A 14,409-nucleotide genomic window follows, 5' to 3' on the forward strand; every position below is an offset into this window, starting at 1 on the left:
TAATGCACAAACACACAACAACAGCTAGAAAAGCCATTAGGTATTATGGAATAGCACATCTCCCCAAAAATATGTGAGGAGACAGAACATTACAACTTTGACGATTGGGAAGCAAATTCATAATCAAGCTATGAACATAAATACCCCTGGGTCTGAATGCAGATGAGGAATTGCATGTACACTTATAAAATACTAGTGCCATGAAAGAGACATTTGAAGGGTGTACTAAGATGGTTGGGCACAATTTACAAACATTGTGGAGCTTCAACCAAACAAGACCCATGAAAGTATAGAGAACAAAGCCAAAATTGTTAGGCCACTGATATAAACAATGGCACATTATTTGGAATTCAACTATATGCTTTGTAACATAGAGATCATTCTACATGTTTGAGATATTCCTGAATCAGTGTGTATAAATAGGGCACTAAACGAAAATGAAATGAAATGAAAATGTGATTTGTAGAGCGCTGCAGCTGCCCTGAGGCGTCCAGGTGCTAGAAACAGAGAAAGCCCTCATAAGGTTACTTTGTTAAGCATTAAACAGAAGAGTTTTTAGCTGTTTGCGGAAGCTGGTCAGGTTGGGGTTGTTTCTCAGCTGCAGAGGGAGGGTGTTCCAAAGTTTGGAGACATTGTACGAAAAGGAGCGTCCTCCTGCTCTGGCTCTACAGATCTGGGAATCTTGGCTAGAAATGCCGTTGAGGAGCGGAGGGTCTTGTTGGGCCTGTATGGAGAAATCAGGGAGCGGTTGATGTCTGGGCCCGTTTCCCAGAATGTCTGGTGGGCAATGCAGAGCGCTTTGAATTTTATTCTGTCCCTAACAGGTAACCAATGTAAGGTCTTTAGGCCGGTTTTTATTGAGGTCCTCCGAGGGATTCCCAGCAGCGCCCTGGCAGCACAGTTCTGGGTGCGTTGAAGCTTTTGTAGGGTGTAGTCTGGTGCTCCCAGGTAGAGGGCGTTGTTAAAATCCAGACGAGATTGGATGAGGCCCTGTTTGATTATTTGTTTGGCCTCGAAACGGAGGAGGGAAAGGACTTTTTTGATCACCCTAAGGAGGCCAAAACAAGTGGCTGATATCTTGGTGGCCTGTGTATTAAGGCTCAGAGATTTATCGAGCCAGACGCCTAGGCTTTTGATGTTGTCTCTGGGGGGTGGGGCCACTCCCATGCTTAAACCAAAAGGATAAACCATTCAAACAAATAATGGGACATCATATATAGATTCAAGAAATACGACTCAACATATCTGAGAAATTCTTAAATTAGAAAATGGTATTCATGAACTGTGGCAAGAAAAATTGTAAAGTTATCCATGTCAACCAAAAATGTAATATACATCCATTGTAACAAATATGATGAAAGCTAAGGGTAAAACTACTGAATACTTCATAATGAGCAGGGTGGTCTAAATTGATATAAGTCATACCTAAGCAAGGACTCACTAACTGTGAGCAAAACTCGCAAGAGTTGAAACGCGTTGGTGGCTACTTGATGTGATGAAACATTAATCAGGAACTGAATATTGGTGTGCAGCGGCCAGTAGAGTTTTTGTGAAACTGACATGCTGTGTGCAGGCTGCTAATCTTGGGACACTACAAGATTTGCCTTCTTCTGATTTTGAAGCAGGTTCAACGCCCGCTGCCCTGCACTGTCCCCGCTTGGTGGAAGCAGCCAGAATTCCATGTAGGGGCTTTTGGGCAACCCTATTCATTCATTGTCACTTACATTTGACTTATCCGAGCACAGCATAGAACATAGGGCAGTATGAGTCAGATCACTTTAGACATTGGCGCTCTTGTGTAGTGAGCTATGGCATTTTTCCTGATTCCATGTTCGAATCCACCTATGCGCAAATCCACCCATTATAAATATGTGTGTGTCTTTCAGTTATTAACTGTGATAAAGGTATATTCTTCATGCCACTCGCCCACTGACGTTAATGAGGTGGAAGCAGTAGACTAATATTTTACTTCTTTCCTATGACGCAAACTTTTCCGTCATGCTTTTTTTGACAATTTCATCCTAAGTTTGATTGCATATTATTAGTGTACGGCCTGTGCATGCACTAGTGGTCATGTAGCATTGATACCCAAAGACAATTACACGTTTCAGGTTATTTTACACCCATTCGATCTGATGTATTTACAAAACACACACCATCCAGTCCTCAATAAACTATAAATTGAAACTAAATGTAAACAGCTTTTTACCAAATGTGTTAAAAACAGATACAAGTGCAATTAGTTTATAACCGTATTTCAACAAGAACTTTTGCAGCTCAATAATGAGCATGACAGCCAGTTTTACATGTTATGTAATTAAATATATATATTTAGCAGTCAGTTACAAGGCATCCTAAATTACAATGGGCCTGATTTAATGTTGGTGGCAACAGAAAATCCCATGATTCAAAAAGAAAATGTTAAATATAGAGGTACATTCATTGGAAGTTTTTCTTCACTTTTTTTCTCTAGAATGGAGGATATTCCTCTATTGATCTTCCATCAGATTTAGCATTTCCATCGAAAATGGAGTATTTAAGGTATAGCTGGGGCAGCATTACACAAGCGGCACATTTTCCTTCATTGCGTTGGGCGCAACTTTGTGCTTCTAGTGCAATGAAGGAAAATGCACCGCCTTATGGGGAATGCGCTGCCCAGAGTGGCTGCTTTACAGGTGCTCCATGTTTAACTGTGCAGACGGCAACCCGTGTGCACTTTTAAAGGGGAATAGCGATCCCCTTGCCGGCGGGTGCTGTCAGTGAGGGGATGTCTGTGAGGTCCATAGGATCCCCTTTACCCCCTGCAGAGGGATGCTCTCAGGAGGCGCACTGTCAGTGCACCTCTTGATAGCTTGTTTGCCTCTGCGCATGTGTCGGTAATATGGCACAGGTGCAGAGGCAAAGGGATTCCCTCATTTGTATGGGGCACGCCACCATGTAAACAAGGTAACACCCCCTTAAAGATAGTGCTGGCTTTTTATGGCCTCTAGCGCTAAATGGTATTACAGAAGGAGACGCACAACCGTCTACTGCCTCTTCTGTAATACCAAAGTGCCCAGGGGGCACGCAAAGAGAATGCAAACACCCATTGTGCCCCATTGCACTTTATGTAATACGGCCCCTGTTGTGCAAAGTACACATAACCTGAGCACTTTTGTTCTTTTCATTTTTTCTTTTATTTTTTGAACATTTTTTACTTTCCTTGTGCTCTCCACACGTTGAAAACAAACTTCACATCACATTTCCACCCTGCTTTGTGCTGTGATTGAAAGGTTATGTCACCAGGATGAGTTGCTTCTTCCAGATATGGATGATCACAGTGAGAGAATGTTTGAAAAAAGTGATCCATGGGCGAGACTATTGGTGCATTCAGCACTCATAAGCATCCCACGTTCCTTTCAAATTGCTGGTAATCTCTAACATTTTCAAATCAGCAGTCTTACCTATCCTGGTCATTTTCTGTAGATGTCAAGTGATTGATAGATACATTATTTTTGAGATTACTGTCAGACACACTCTGCTCCTAGGGTGACAAACTGGCATAGGTGCAAATTCAGGACAGTGAGGGTAAAAGTTCAGGACAAAGGGTCAAAATTCAGGACAAAAATTCAGGACAGCAGGTCAAAATTCAGGACAGAAATTTGGGACAAAATGTACGTTTTCAGATACATCAGAGAAGGTCGTACAATAGTGTATAAGTGAGTAAATAGATAACCAACATGAATACATGTCAAAATAAGTTTATATTAAGTTGAGACAATCATGCACCTCACCATTTTGGTATGTGCACAGCTTTGAGCAACTGTACAGCTCTTTTTGTGGTATTTCATATGATATTTTGTTTACAGTTTGGGGTTTCTTTGAAATGATGTCCCACCCGCACTGCAGGGGATGCAGAGACCTTCAGCCTTCATTACGCCCCTTCACCAAAGATGTCCCTCTGCACAGATTCCCTCACTATCTACCTCCCATGGTGCCCCTCATCGCTATATAGACCCTCGCTCATGTGTATGTCATTTATTTTACAGTGCTGCTCCGTGCAATGTAGTGTGTTGAGCGCTTCAGCTCACACACTTATTGTTCAGAGACAATGACTCATATAAGTATGCAAATCAATGTATAGGAAATGTTACCTAAGGCAAGGAGGGCTACAAGGTGTAGGAGTCACAAGGCATCCATACTGTTAGGTACTATATGCAGGGCCACTGGAATTATGCAGCAGGGAGGGCTGAATTATGCTGCAGGGTTGATTTAATTATGTTTTCAAGAAAAGGGAATTTATGCAGCGTAATGCTGCAAATTTTTTCATAGTATTACCATATTATTTTCTCATTTGTGCACATTTTAACACTTTCTGGTCATAGGTTGCACCTCATTAGTACCCGTATAACACCCAATTATAGTAATATGCAAAGGAAGGTGACCAGTCAACCTTTACAAAGGGCCTTTGCAATACATCACTGCCCTTTTCGTTATTTTTTAACCATTTGAGGTAGCAACTGTTTTTAAATTAGAATCTTTAGATATATTCAGCTAATGATGGATTATGTGGCACATGTGACAAATCCATCCTGAACTGTGGTTGCGCCCTTCACCCTGCTCACCTGCCGATTTGCTGAAAGGGTCACGGACTCCAACGCTGACTTTGGGCTTTCCCTGGAAGGACGTATATCAGCAGAATGGTACAATAAACGTTCGTCCTTAGGCGTTATTCAGAAAACTGTATCTCCAACTGCGCCTAACGCTACCTCTGCTTTATTATCAGATATTGGTATACCGCCTAAACTCCAAGATCTATCGCCAGCTAGTTTGGGTGTTTGTAATTTTACCAACATTACAATTGATTCTCCCACGGATAGTTCTTTGGAAAAACGACCTCCAGTTATAAATGTTAGTACTGGAACACCTGCGCCATCTCTCCCTAGAAAAAGGAAACGGGGTATAAATAAGCAAAAGGTTCGAGAGCTAAAAATCCCAAACCTATAGCAACAATTAAAAACCCTAGTATTGGGCCACAAAGTAAAAACGACCATAATTCTTTGCAGGCCCTCCCTCTGGATGATCTTGTTAGAAATATAGAGCATCTGATGAAATCATTATTGCTCCCTCTTGTAGAAAGGGTCAAGCGATTAGAAGAGCAATTTGGATTAGTTCAAGCAACTGGCATCTCGAATATGAATCTTTTGAAAGAATTAACCATAAGTAGGCTCTATTCAAACATTTCTGTACCTGCAGAAAAACCTAAATCTAGCGAGTGCCAGTCCAGGGGCAAGACCCAACCGACTACTAAAGATACTTTTGTCACAAATCCATCTACTAAGCCAGCCCCATCTATTTCCAAATTAGGAGAAACCCGGGACTCAGAAACATCTTGCAACAGGAGACAAACAAATGATAATCTCGGGAGGAGGAAAACGGCGGATAAAAATCCAAGAGGGAACGTGCAGCATGTAAATATTCCCCTCGAATCAGAACCCTATGTAATTGTATTAACTGGGGTCCCAGAATTAAAGTCAGGGCAATATGAAGATTACCAGGTTTTGAAAAATAAGGTAACTCACTGGCTAAGTACAAATAGGCCAGTACCGGCAAGTATTGATGGGAAAATTGGATAAGTTACTTACCTGTAATCCTAGTTCTCTTCCAGGGGTATCCTCATCAAAGTCAAAAGCACTGAATATTCCCGCCCATGTGCGGGACCCCGGAAACAATATAAAAATATATATGTATAAAACACATATATCTCGCTCCACATATATGTATGTACATATATCATTTTTCTCACATCAATGCAGCCCCAAAACTGAGGCTAAACAATGCAAACACATATACATGAACTGCAATTAGTAAGGAATCAAAAACACATTAGGTCAAAAAACCCTTGAACTTTGTGTTTTAATGAGTCAAACCACTCATAAATCCTGAAAATTGCTTATAAATAGACATTGTTAGCCCTCAGGCTGCATTGCAAAACAATAGCATAGAAAATGAAACCATTTTCACAATAACTGGCACCGTGCCTTTAAGGCAGCCATGACCCCAGGCTTCCCATCATGCCTCAGGGGTGACAGTTAGGTCAGTTGTTCTTTGCATAACCCTGAAGACAGGGCTAAACCACAATACTGAAATAGTACCAAATCTCATTTACCTGGGGAGGCGGGTGGGTTGCTTATGACTTTGATGAGGATACCCCTGGAAGAGAACTAGGATTTCAGGTAAGTAACTTATCCTTCTCTTCCAGGGGATCCTCATCAATAGTCATAAGCACTGAATAGAATAGCAAGCCCATCAACCACCTGCAGGTAAATGAGAAGTACATGACCCAACCAGAGTATAACAGCCAAATCTTCAGCTGTTAAACAGATTCCTCAGGGAGGCCTGGCCCACCTGGGTATCTGCTCTCGTGTCAGAATCTAGACAGTAATATCTGGTAAATGTATGGACAGACCTCCAGGTCGCCGCTTTACAAATCTCAGACATGGGCACATCTTGCAGGTAAGCCGCCGTGGCTGCTCTACCTCTAGTAGAATGCGCCTTAGGAGTACCCCCTAAAGGCTTTTGCGCCAATTGGTAAGCAAGCTTGATACACGAAACGATCCACCTGGAGATAGAACGTTTCGAGGCTGCATGACCAGTTCTGATCGATCCGTAGTTAACAAACAATTGATCAGAATGTCGAATAGACTTGGACCTGTCCAGATAGAACTTTAAAACCCTTTTCAGGTCCAAAGAGTGTAACGCCCTCTCAGCTGGAGTAGAGGGATTAGGAAAGAAAGTGGGTAAAGAGATAGACTGATTGACATGAAAATCTGATACCACTTTAGGCAGGAAAGAAGGATGCGTTCTAAGCACCACTCTGTTCAAATGAAAGACTGTATACGGTTCTTTAGTACATAGGGCCTGAATTTCGCTCACCCTACGGGCTGACGTAATCGCTATCAAAAAAGCCGCTTTCCAGGAAATATGCTGTAAAGAAGCTTTATGAATAGGCTCAAAAGGCGAACCCATCAATTTTGATAGGACTAGGTTCAGCTCCCAAGGCGGAGCAGGAGGCCGTACAGGAGGGTACACCTTCTTTAGACCCTGCAGGAAATCTTTTACTGCAGGAAGCTGAAAAAAGGAAGTTTGTGAAGTTGATCGCCTATAAGCTGTAATAGCGGCTAAATGCACCTTAATGGAGTTAAACTTCAAACCTGCTTTAGTCAGGTACAACAAGTATGGGAGAACTGCTTCTTCCTGACTTTTTACCGGATTGTGACCATTCTGCATGCACCACATATAGAATCTCTTCCACTTGCATGCATAAGAATGTCTAGTGGAAGGGCGTCGTGCTTCTTTCAGAATGGACATGCAGTCTTGTGGCAGTCCTAGATGGCCGTACTGAATGACCTCAGGAGCCATGCTGCCAAGTTCAGTGACGGAAGGTTGGGATGGTGAATCCTCCCGTTCATCTTCGACAACAGGTCCTGCCTGCATGGAAGCCTCTTGTGAGGAGACACTGATAGGTGAAGTAGGTCTGTGTACCACCATTGTCTCGGCCAGTCGGGGGCAATCAGGATCATCGTTGTGCACGAGTGGTTCAGCTTGCTCACCACCTTCGGGATCAGCAGAAGGGGTGGAAAAGCGTACACAAACTGCCCTGACCAGTCCATTAACAGAGCATTCCCTCTCGTTCCTGATCGATAGAACCTGGAGGCGAAGCTTGGGCATTTGGTGTTTTCGTCGTCTGCGAAGAGATCCATTGAAGGACGACCCCAAGACTGGAAAATGTCGTCTAGCACTTCGTCGTTGAGAACCCAGTCTTCTCTGTCTTCGAAGTGCCGACTTAGTGCGTCCGCCCTCACGTTCTGCTCTCCTGGGAGGTGGACTGCCTGAACAGACAACTTGCGAGCTAGAAGCCAATGCCAGATGCGCTGAGCTTCCAGTGACAGAGTCCTTGAGCGTGTTCCTCCCTGCTTGTTCAAATAGTACATCGTGGTGGTGTTGTCCGTCTGTACTAGAATCATTTTCTCTTGAAGCGAGGGAAGGAACGCTTTGAGAGCCAGGTGAACCGCTCTCAATTCCAGCAAGTTGATATGATAAGTGCTTTCCTTGGGAGACCACAGACCCTGCACTTGTAGGGGTCCCATGTGCGCTCCCCATCCTTGTAATGATGCATCTGTGATGATCGTTTGTGTTGGAGGAGGTTGATGGAAGAAAACTCCCACCTGCATGTTCTGTCTCTTTGTCCACCACTGGAGGGAAGATTGAGCTACCTCCGACAAAGTGATCTGATCGTCCCATCGATCTGAGTGTTGGTCCCATTTGTCCTCCAGATCCTGCTGAAGAGGACGCATCCGAAGTCTGGCGTTCGGTACTAGGAAGCTGCAGGAAGCCATCGACCCCAAGAGTGAGGCTATCTTCCGCACCTTCTGGGACCTGTGGAGAAGAACTTGCTGGCACTTGAGGGCTATCGAAAACTGTCTCTCCTCCGAAGGAAACACTTTTCCTACTTCGGAGTCTAGCAGAGCTCCTAGGAAGTGGATCTTCTGAGTGGGCTGTGAGACAGACTTGCTGTAGTTGACATGTAGACCTAGACGCTGACAAAGTTCTATGCATGTCTGGAATTGATTCCTTACGTTGCCTGGAGTTGGACCTTTCAACAGCCAATCATCTAAGTATGGGTATACGAAGACTCCCCTGCGGCGTAGAGCTGCCGCCACCACTGCGACACACTTGGCGAACACTCTGGGAGCCGACTTCAACCCAAATGGAAGGACTTTGAACTGGTAGTGAGAGGTCCCCACCCGGAATCGAAGGAATCTCCTGTGATCTTGCCGTATTGGTATATGGAAGTACGCATCTTGAAGGTCCATCGAACACATCCAATCCCCCTGCCTGAGATGTGGATATATCTGGTGAAGCGCCAACATGCGAAACTTTTCTTTTCGGACATGCAGATTGAGTGTTCTCAAGTCCAGAATGGGCCTGTATTCTTCCTTTTGGCCCTTTTTTCTGACCAGAAAATACCTCGAGTACACTCCTTTCCCCCTTTGGGACACCGGAACTCTCTCGATGGCTTCTTTCTCGAGGAGTGTAGCTACTTCTGCCTTTAACCTTTGTAGCTGGTGGCTTGATGTGGACATCGGGGAAACGTGTGGAGGTAGACGATGGAAACGAAGACAGTACCCATTCTGCAGCGTAGACAACACCCATTGATCTTTTGTAATGGCCTGCCACTCTGTCCTGTGATGCGCAATGCTTCCCCCCACTGGAGTGGGTAACGGTGCTGGGGGAAGTGAAGACTCATTGCTTCTGCTGAGCTTTATTGAAGTTGTTGCCTTGGCGCTGATTTCCATTTCCCTTGGAATTGCCCTTGCCTTTGTACTGTGCCTTTTGCTGGGCCTGCTGGTTCTGGCCTTTCTGCCATTGAGGGGGTTGAACCCTCTGCTTCGAATAACCTTTGTTGTTCGAACGGAATTTCTTCTTGAATTCCTTTTTCTTCTCGAGTCCCACCGCTTTGAGAGTGTCCAACTCGGTCTTCATCCGCTGCATCTCCTCATCCGCACTTGCTCCAAAAAGAGATGTGCCTGAAAAAGGAAGGTTTAGGATTCTTGCTTGAGCCTCTGGTTTTAATGCTGTGAGGCGTAACCAAGATGTTCTCCTTGCTGTAACTCCGTGCACATAGCCATGCGCAGCCAGCGTTGCCCCATCTGCTGCCGATCCTATAATCTGATTGGAGACTTGGCTGCCCTCCATCAGAACCTCCTCAAAGTCCTTTCTATCTTCCTCAGGAAGTTTTGCGGTAAATCTCTGAAGACAGTCCCACAGAGACCTGTCGTACCTGCCGAGCAGGGCTTCCACATTGGAGACCTTGAGGAAAGAGGCTGAGGTGTTACACACCCTTCTCCCCCATGAGTCCTGCACTTTGCTATCCTTATCCGGAGGTACCGTGGATGAGGAAGCCACCGCATTGGATTTACTTGCCGCCGTAATGATCACTGAATCTGGCGGGGGATCAGCTTTGAGGAACAGAGGATCCTCTTCCGGAGGACGATACTTTTTGAGAATCCTCGCTGGAACGGACTTCACCGTTGCCGGAGTGAGGAAGACTTCATTCACATGTTCCATTATACCCGGAACCAACGGCAACAACGGTTTGGGTGCTGATCTATGTTGCAGGGTTTCGAATATGACAGTCGTCTTGACTTGTGGAGCTGTCATCGGTACTCCCAGCTTTAGGGCTCCCCTGCCCAAGATATCTTGGAACGAGAAAATATCCTCAGTTGGAGACACTCTTGAGCGTGGACTGTTTGTAAGAGTCAGGGAGTACTCCCTGTGAGATCGCGTTCTCGACGAACTTAAAGAACTACGTGTCCTCTTGGACCTAGATCTTCTGCTAGAACGCGTCTTGGAACAAGATCGCTCTCTGTGACGAGAATGTCTCTTACTTGAGTGCTTAGAACGAGACCGTTCTCTGTGGGGAAGAGGTTGGTCTCGATATCGCTTTAGGCGATCTGCCGTCTCCTTGTCCTTTGCCCAGTGGTGAAGAGGTCTATTCCACCTTGGGGAAAGATGAACAGAAGGAGACTTGTGGACGGGATCCGATGCAGGTGTACGTGACCGTGGAGATTGATCCGCTCGATCCTGTTGCGATCTTGCAGGGGATTTGGACCTCCCCCTATTAGATGCGCCGCTCTGTCCATCCAAGGATCTGCCACTCCGAGATGATGAGGAAGATGAGGAAAGACTCACCAGAGATCCAGAGGAAGACCTCGACCGAGATCTTTCTTCTGCGATCCTCCGTCTCTTGGCAGGAGGATCCTGCACTGGAGATTGTTCCACCTCCGCAGCCGATGCTGAACCTGGAGAACCCAACTGTGGCTCTAGGACTTGAGTCTGGTCCAATAAGTCACTTTCCTTGTCCCGAACCACCTCCTTTGATTTTGCAGGAGTAATGTTTTTTGTCTGCGAATAACTTCTCTCCCTGGATCTTTGCTGATCCCTCAACGGTGGTTGTATCGACGCCGAGCGCCGAGCAGGTAGGAGCTCCCTCGACATCGACCGTGATTTCTCTAACGTCGACCTCGGGTGGCGATGACTGTCCTTCGACCTTGAAGGCTGTCTGCTCGACGTCGATGGAGGCTGTTTCGACGCCGATCGCCTTTGATTTGACGGCGACTGGGCGTGCCTCGACTCCAAATGCCGCTCCGACGTCGAACGCTCTTGTCCAGGCGTCGACGTTGGCTGCATCGACGTCGACCGATGATGTGTCGACAGAGGTTCCCTCGACGTCGAACGACCATGGCAAGTCGTGGACGGAGGATGGCTCGACGTCGAACGCCGATGGACCGGCGTCGACGGAGAATGCCTCGACGTCACAGCATGACGATGCTGTTTCGACGTCATACGGCTCGCCGTCGAGCTCTTCCGCTTCGACGGCGACCTGTCCCTCGACGCTGACTGAAGCGGAGGTACCTTCGATGTAGACGCTGAAGACATCTTCTTCGTCGCCGTCGACTGCTTCTCCAACGCCGATCCCGACGTCGAATGTGAACCAATCGGGGCTTCTCTCGACGTCGACCGCGTCTTCCGACTTTTCTGCTTCTTGGGAGATCTTCCTCTCTCAGAAAGCCCATAAACTCTAATCCTCTCCCGATCTTTAAGAGTCCTGGAAGTTAAAACCTGGCAGTGTTCACAGGTTTTAGAGGAATGAGAGTCTGGTAGGCACAGGATACAGACTGGATGAGAGTCAGTCTTGGCCTTCTTCCTTCCACATGAAGGACAATTGTCAAAGAGAGAAGGCATCTTTGACAGGAAAAATACCTTTTTTAAGTACAAAAATTGTTTAAGCAGCACTCTATGTCTAAAAGACGTCGAGTGAAGTCAAAAATTCTAGTTAAAGTTGAATATTTTTTGACAGAAAGTCAAAAAGAAAAGGAGCTGTTTCACCAGGGTCCTGACTGAAGGAGCCGGAAAGAACAACTGACCTAACTGTCACCCCTGAGGCATGATGGGAAGCCTGGGGTCATGGCTGCCTTAAAGGCACGGTGCCAGTTATTGTGAAAATGGTTTCATTTTCTATGCTATTGTTTTGCAATGCAGCCTGAGGGCTAACAATGTTTATTTTATTTATTTATTTTGCGGGTTTGTAGAGCGCTTGAATAAACTCCCGAGGGAGTATCTCCGCGCTATTTGACTGCTGAACCTGCAGGAGATCGAATTCCAAGGCTCCAATCTAGTTCCTAAACTATGTGGTTAGACCTGGAACAAAAACGTCTTCAGCTTTTTTCTGAAGGCCAGATGATTTTCAAGCTGCCTAAGCTGGAGAGGGAGACCATTCCATATCCTTGGTCCCTTCACCGACAGGGCCTTACCCCCTTGCCTCACCCGCTTGATCCTAGGAATAGTGAGAAGCATTTGGTCACTGGACCGTAGAGCACGAGAAGGAACGTACGGCACAAACTTGTCTGCCAGATAGGAGGGACCCAAACCATGAAGTCCTTTGTGGACCGTACAACAGATCTTAAAAACAACTCTCTGACGGATGGAAAGCCAATGAAGCCTGGCAAGAAGAGGTTTTGAAGGTGTTCTCGGGGGAGCATTTAAAACCAGCCTGGCTGCGGTGTTCTGCACAACCTGTAGCCTATCCAGGTCCTCCTCATTAGCGGACAACAGGAGACCATTACAATAGTCAAGGCGACTGATAACCAACGCCTGGACCAGGGTCTTTCTAATGGTGTCTGGAAGCAATGGAAAGACTCTACGCAGCAATCCGATGGTCCGGAAACAAGATCCAACAATGTTGGTGACATGCTGCTTCAAGCTAAGTTCTTGTTCCAGACGGACCCCTAGGTTCTTGACTGTCTGCTTAGGCTCGGGGACTGGGCCTAGATCTAAAGGCCACCAGTCAGGAGCCCAGCAGATCTTAGCCTCACCGAAAAGCATAACCTCTGTCTTTGAAACATTGCACTGCAACATATTCAAAGACATCCACTGGGAAACTGCTCTCATCCCCTCAGAGAAAGAATGTAATACCTCTGGAGTAAGATGGTCAAAGGGAAAGAGCAGCTGGGTATCGTCAGCGTATGACACTGGACAAAAACCAAAGGCTCTCAGGATATTAGCCAGGGGGGCCACATAGATGTTGAATAATGTAGGGCTCAAACAGGAGCCCTGTGGCACCCCCTTAGTAATCCTGGTCTCCTCGGATCGGAAATCGCCCATGGTGACACATTGGGTCCGATCCGAAAGAAAACTCTTTAGCCAAGCCAGTGCCATGCCCCCTAGTCCACTCCCAGTCAGACGCTCGACCAAAATCTCATGAGAGATGGTATCAAAAGCTGCCGACAAATCTAGCAGCACCAGGACAGCTGATGTTCCTTTGTCCTGGAGCATGCGTAGATCATCGGTAATCGACAGCAATGCTGTTTCCGTGCTGTATTTTGGTCTAAAGCCCGACTGAGATGGATCTAGGGCACCAGTATGTTCCAGGTGATTAGACAAATGCTTATTGACGTGCTTTTCTATGAGCTTTCCCATGAATGGTAAAAGGGAAATGGGTCTCAGAATGGTCATGTCAGCCCATGCGGTGGCGGTGTTCTTACGAATGGGTCGCACTTGGGCTCTCTTCCACTCCAGTGGGACACGGCCTGTGTCTAAGGAGAGGTTGACCAAACTTTGTATTTCTGGTGCCAGTATGCTCCTCACTGATACCATCACTCTCGGTGGAAGCTGGTCCATAGGACTTCCACTCTTTATAGTTGTAATAAGTCCCTCCACTTCAGCCAAGGTGATATTTGAAAAATTTGACAGAGTGGAAGTGATGATCTTTTCACTCACTGGGACAACAGTGGAAAGAGTAACATGTCTATTTATAAGCAATTTTCAGGATTTATGAGTGGTTTGACTCATTAAAACACAAAGTTCAAGGGTTTTTTGACCTAATGTGTTTTTTGATTCCTTACTAATTGCAGTTCATGTATATGTGTTTGCATTGTTTAGCCTCAGTTTTGGGGCTGCATTGATGTGAGAAAAATGATATATGTACATACATATATGTGGAGCGAGATATATGTGTTTTATACATATATATTTTTATATTGTTTCCGGGGTCCCACACATGGGCGGGAATATTCAGTGCTTATGACTATTGATGAGGATCCCCTGGAAGAGAATTAAATGTTAGGAGGTTACCATGGTTGGGCCAAAGACCCAAATTTTATTCGAGATTGGTATAGCGATAGTTACGAGGGAGGTATATCAACAAGATCATTAAGTTACTTCTACCCAAGAGCCTTGGTTGAAACACATAATCATATGAATCCCAAGAGTATCCTGGGCCCAGTATTTAATATTGCTACTTCCAATCGTTTTGTGGGTCTTTCAACATTAGAGGAGGTAGACTGACTTACCGATGAGACTGCTAAG

This window comes from Lissotriton vulgaris, chromosome 1_1 (genome assembly GCF_964263255.1).
Source record: "Lissotriton vulgaris chromosome 1_1, aLisVul1.2, whole genome shotgun sequence".
Classification (NCBI taxonomy): domain Eukaryota; kingdom Metazoa; phylum Chordata; class Amphibia; order Caudata; family Salamandridae; genus Lissotriton; species Lissotriton vulgaris.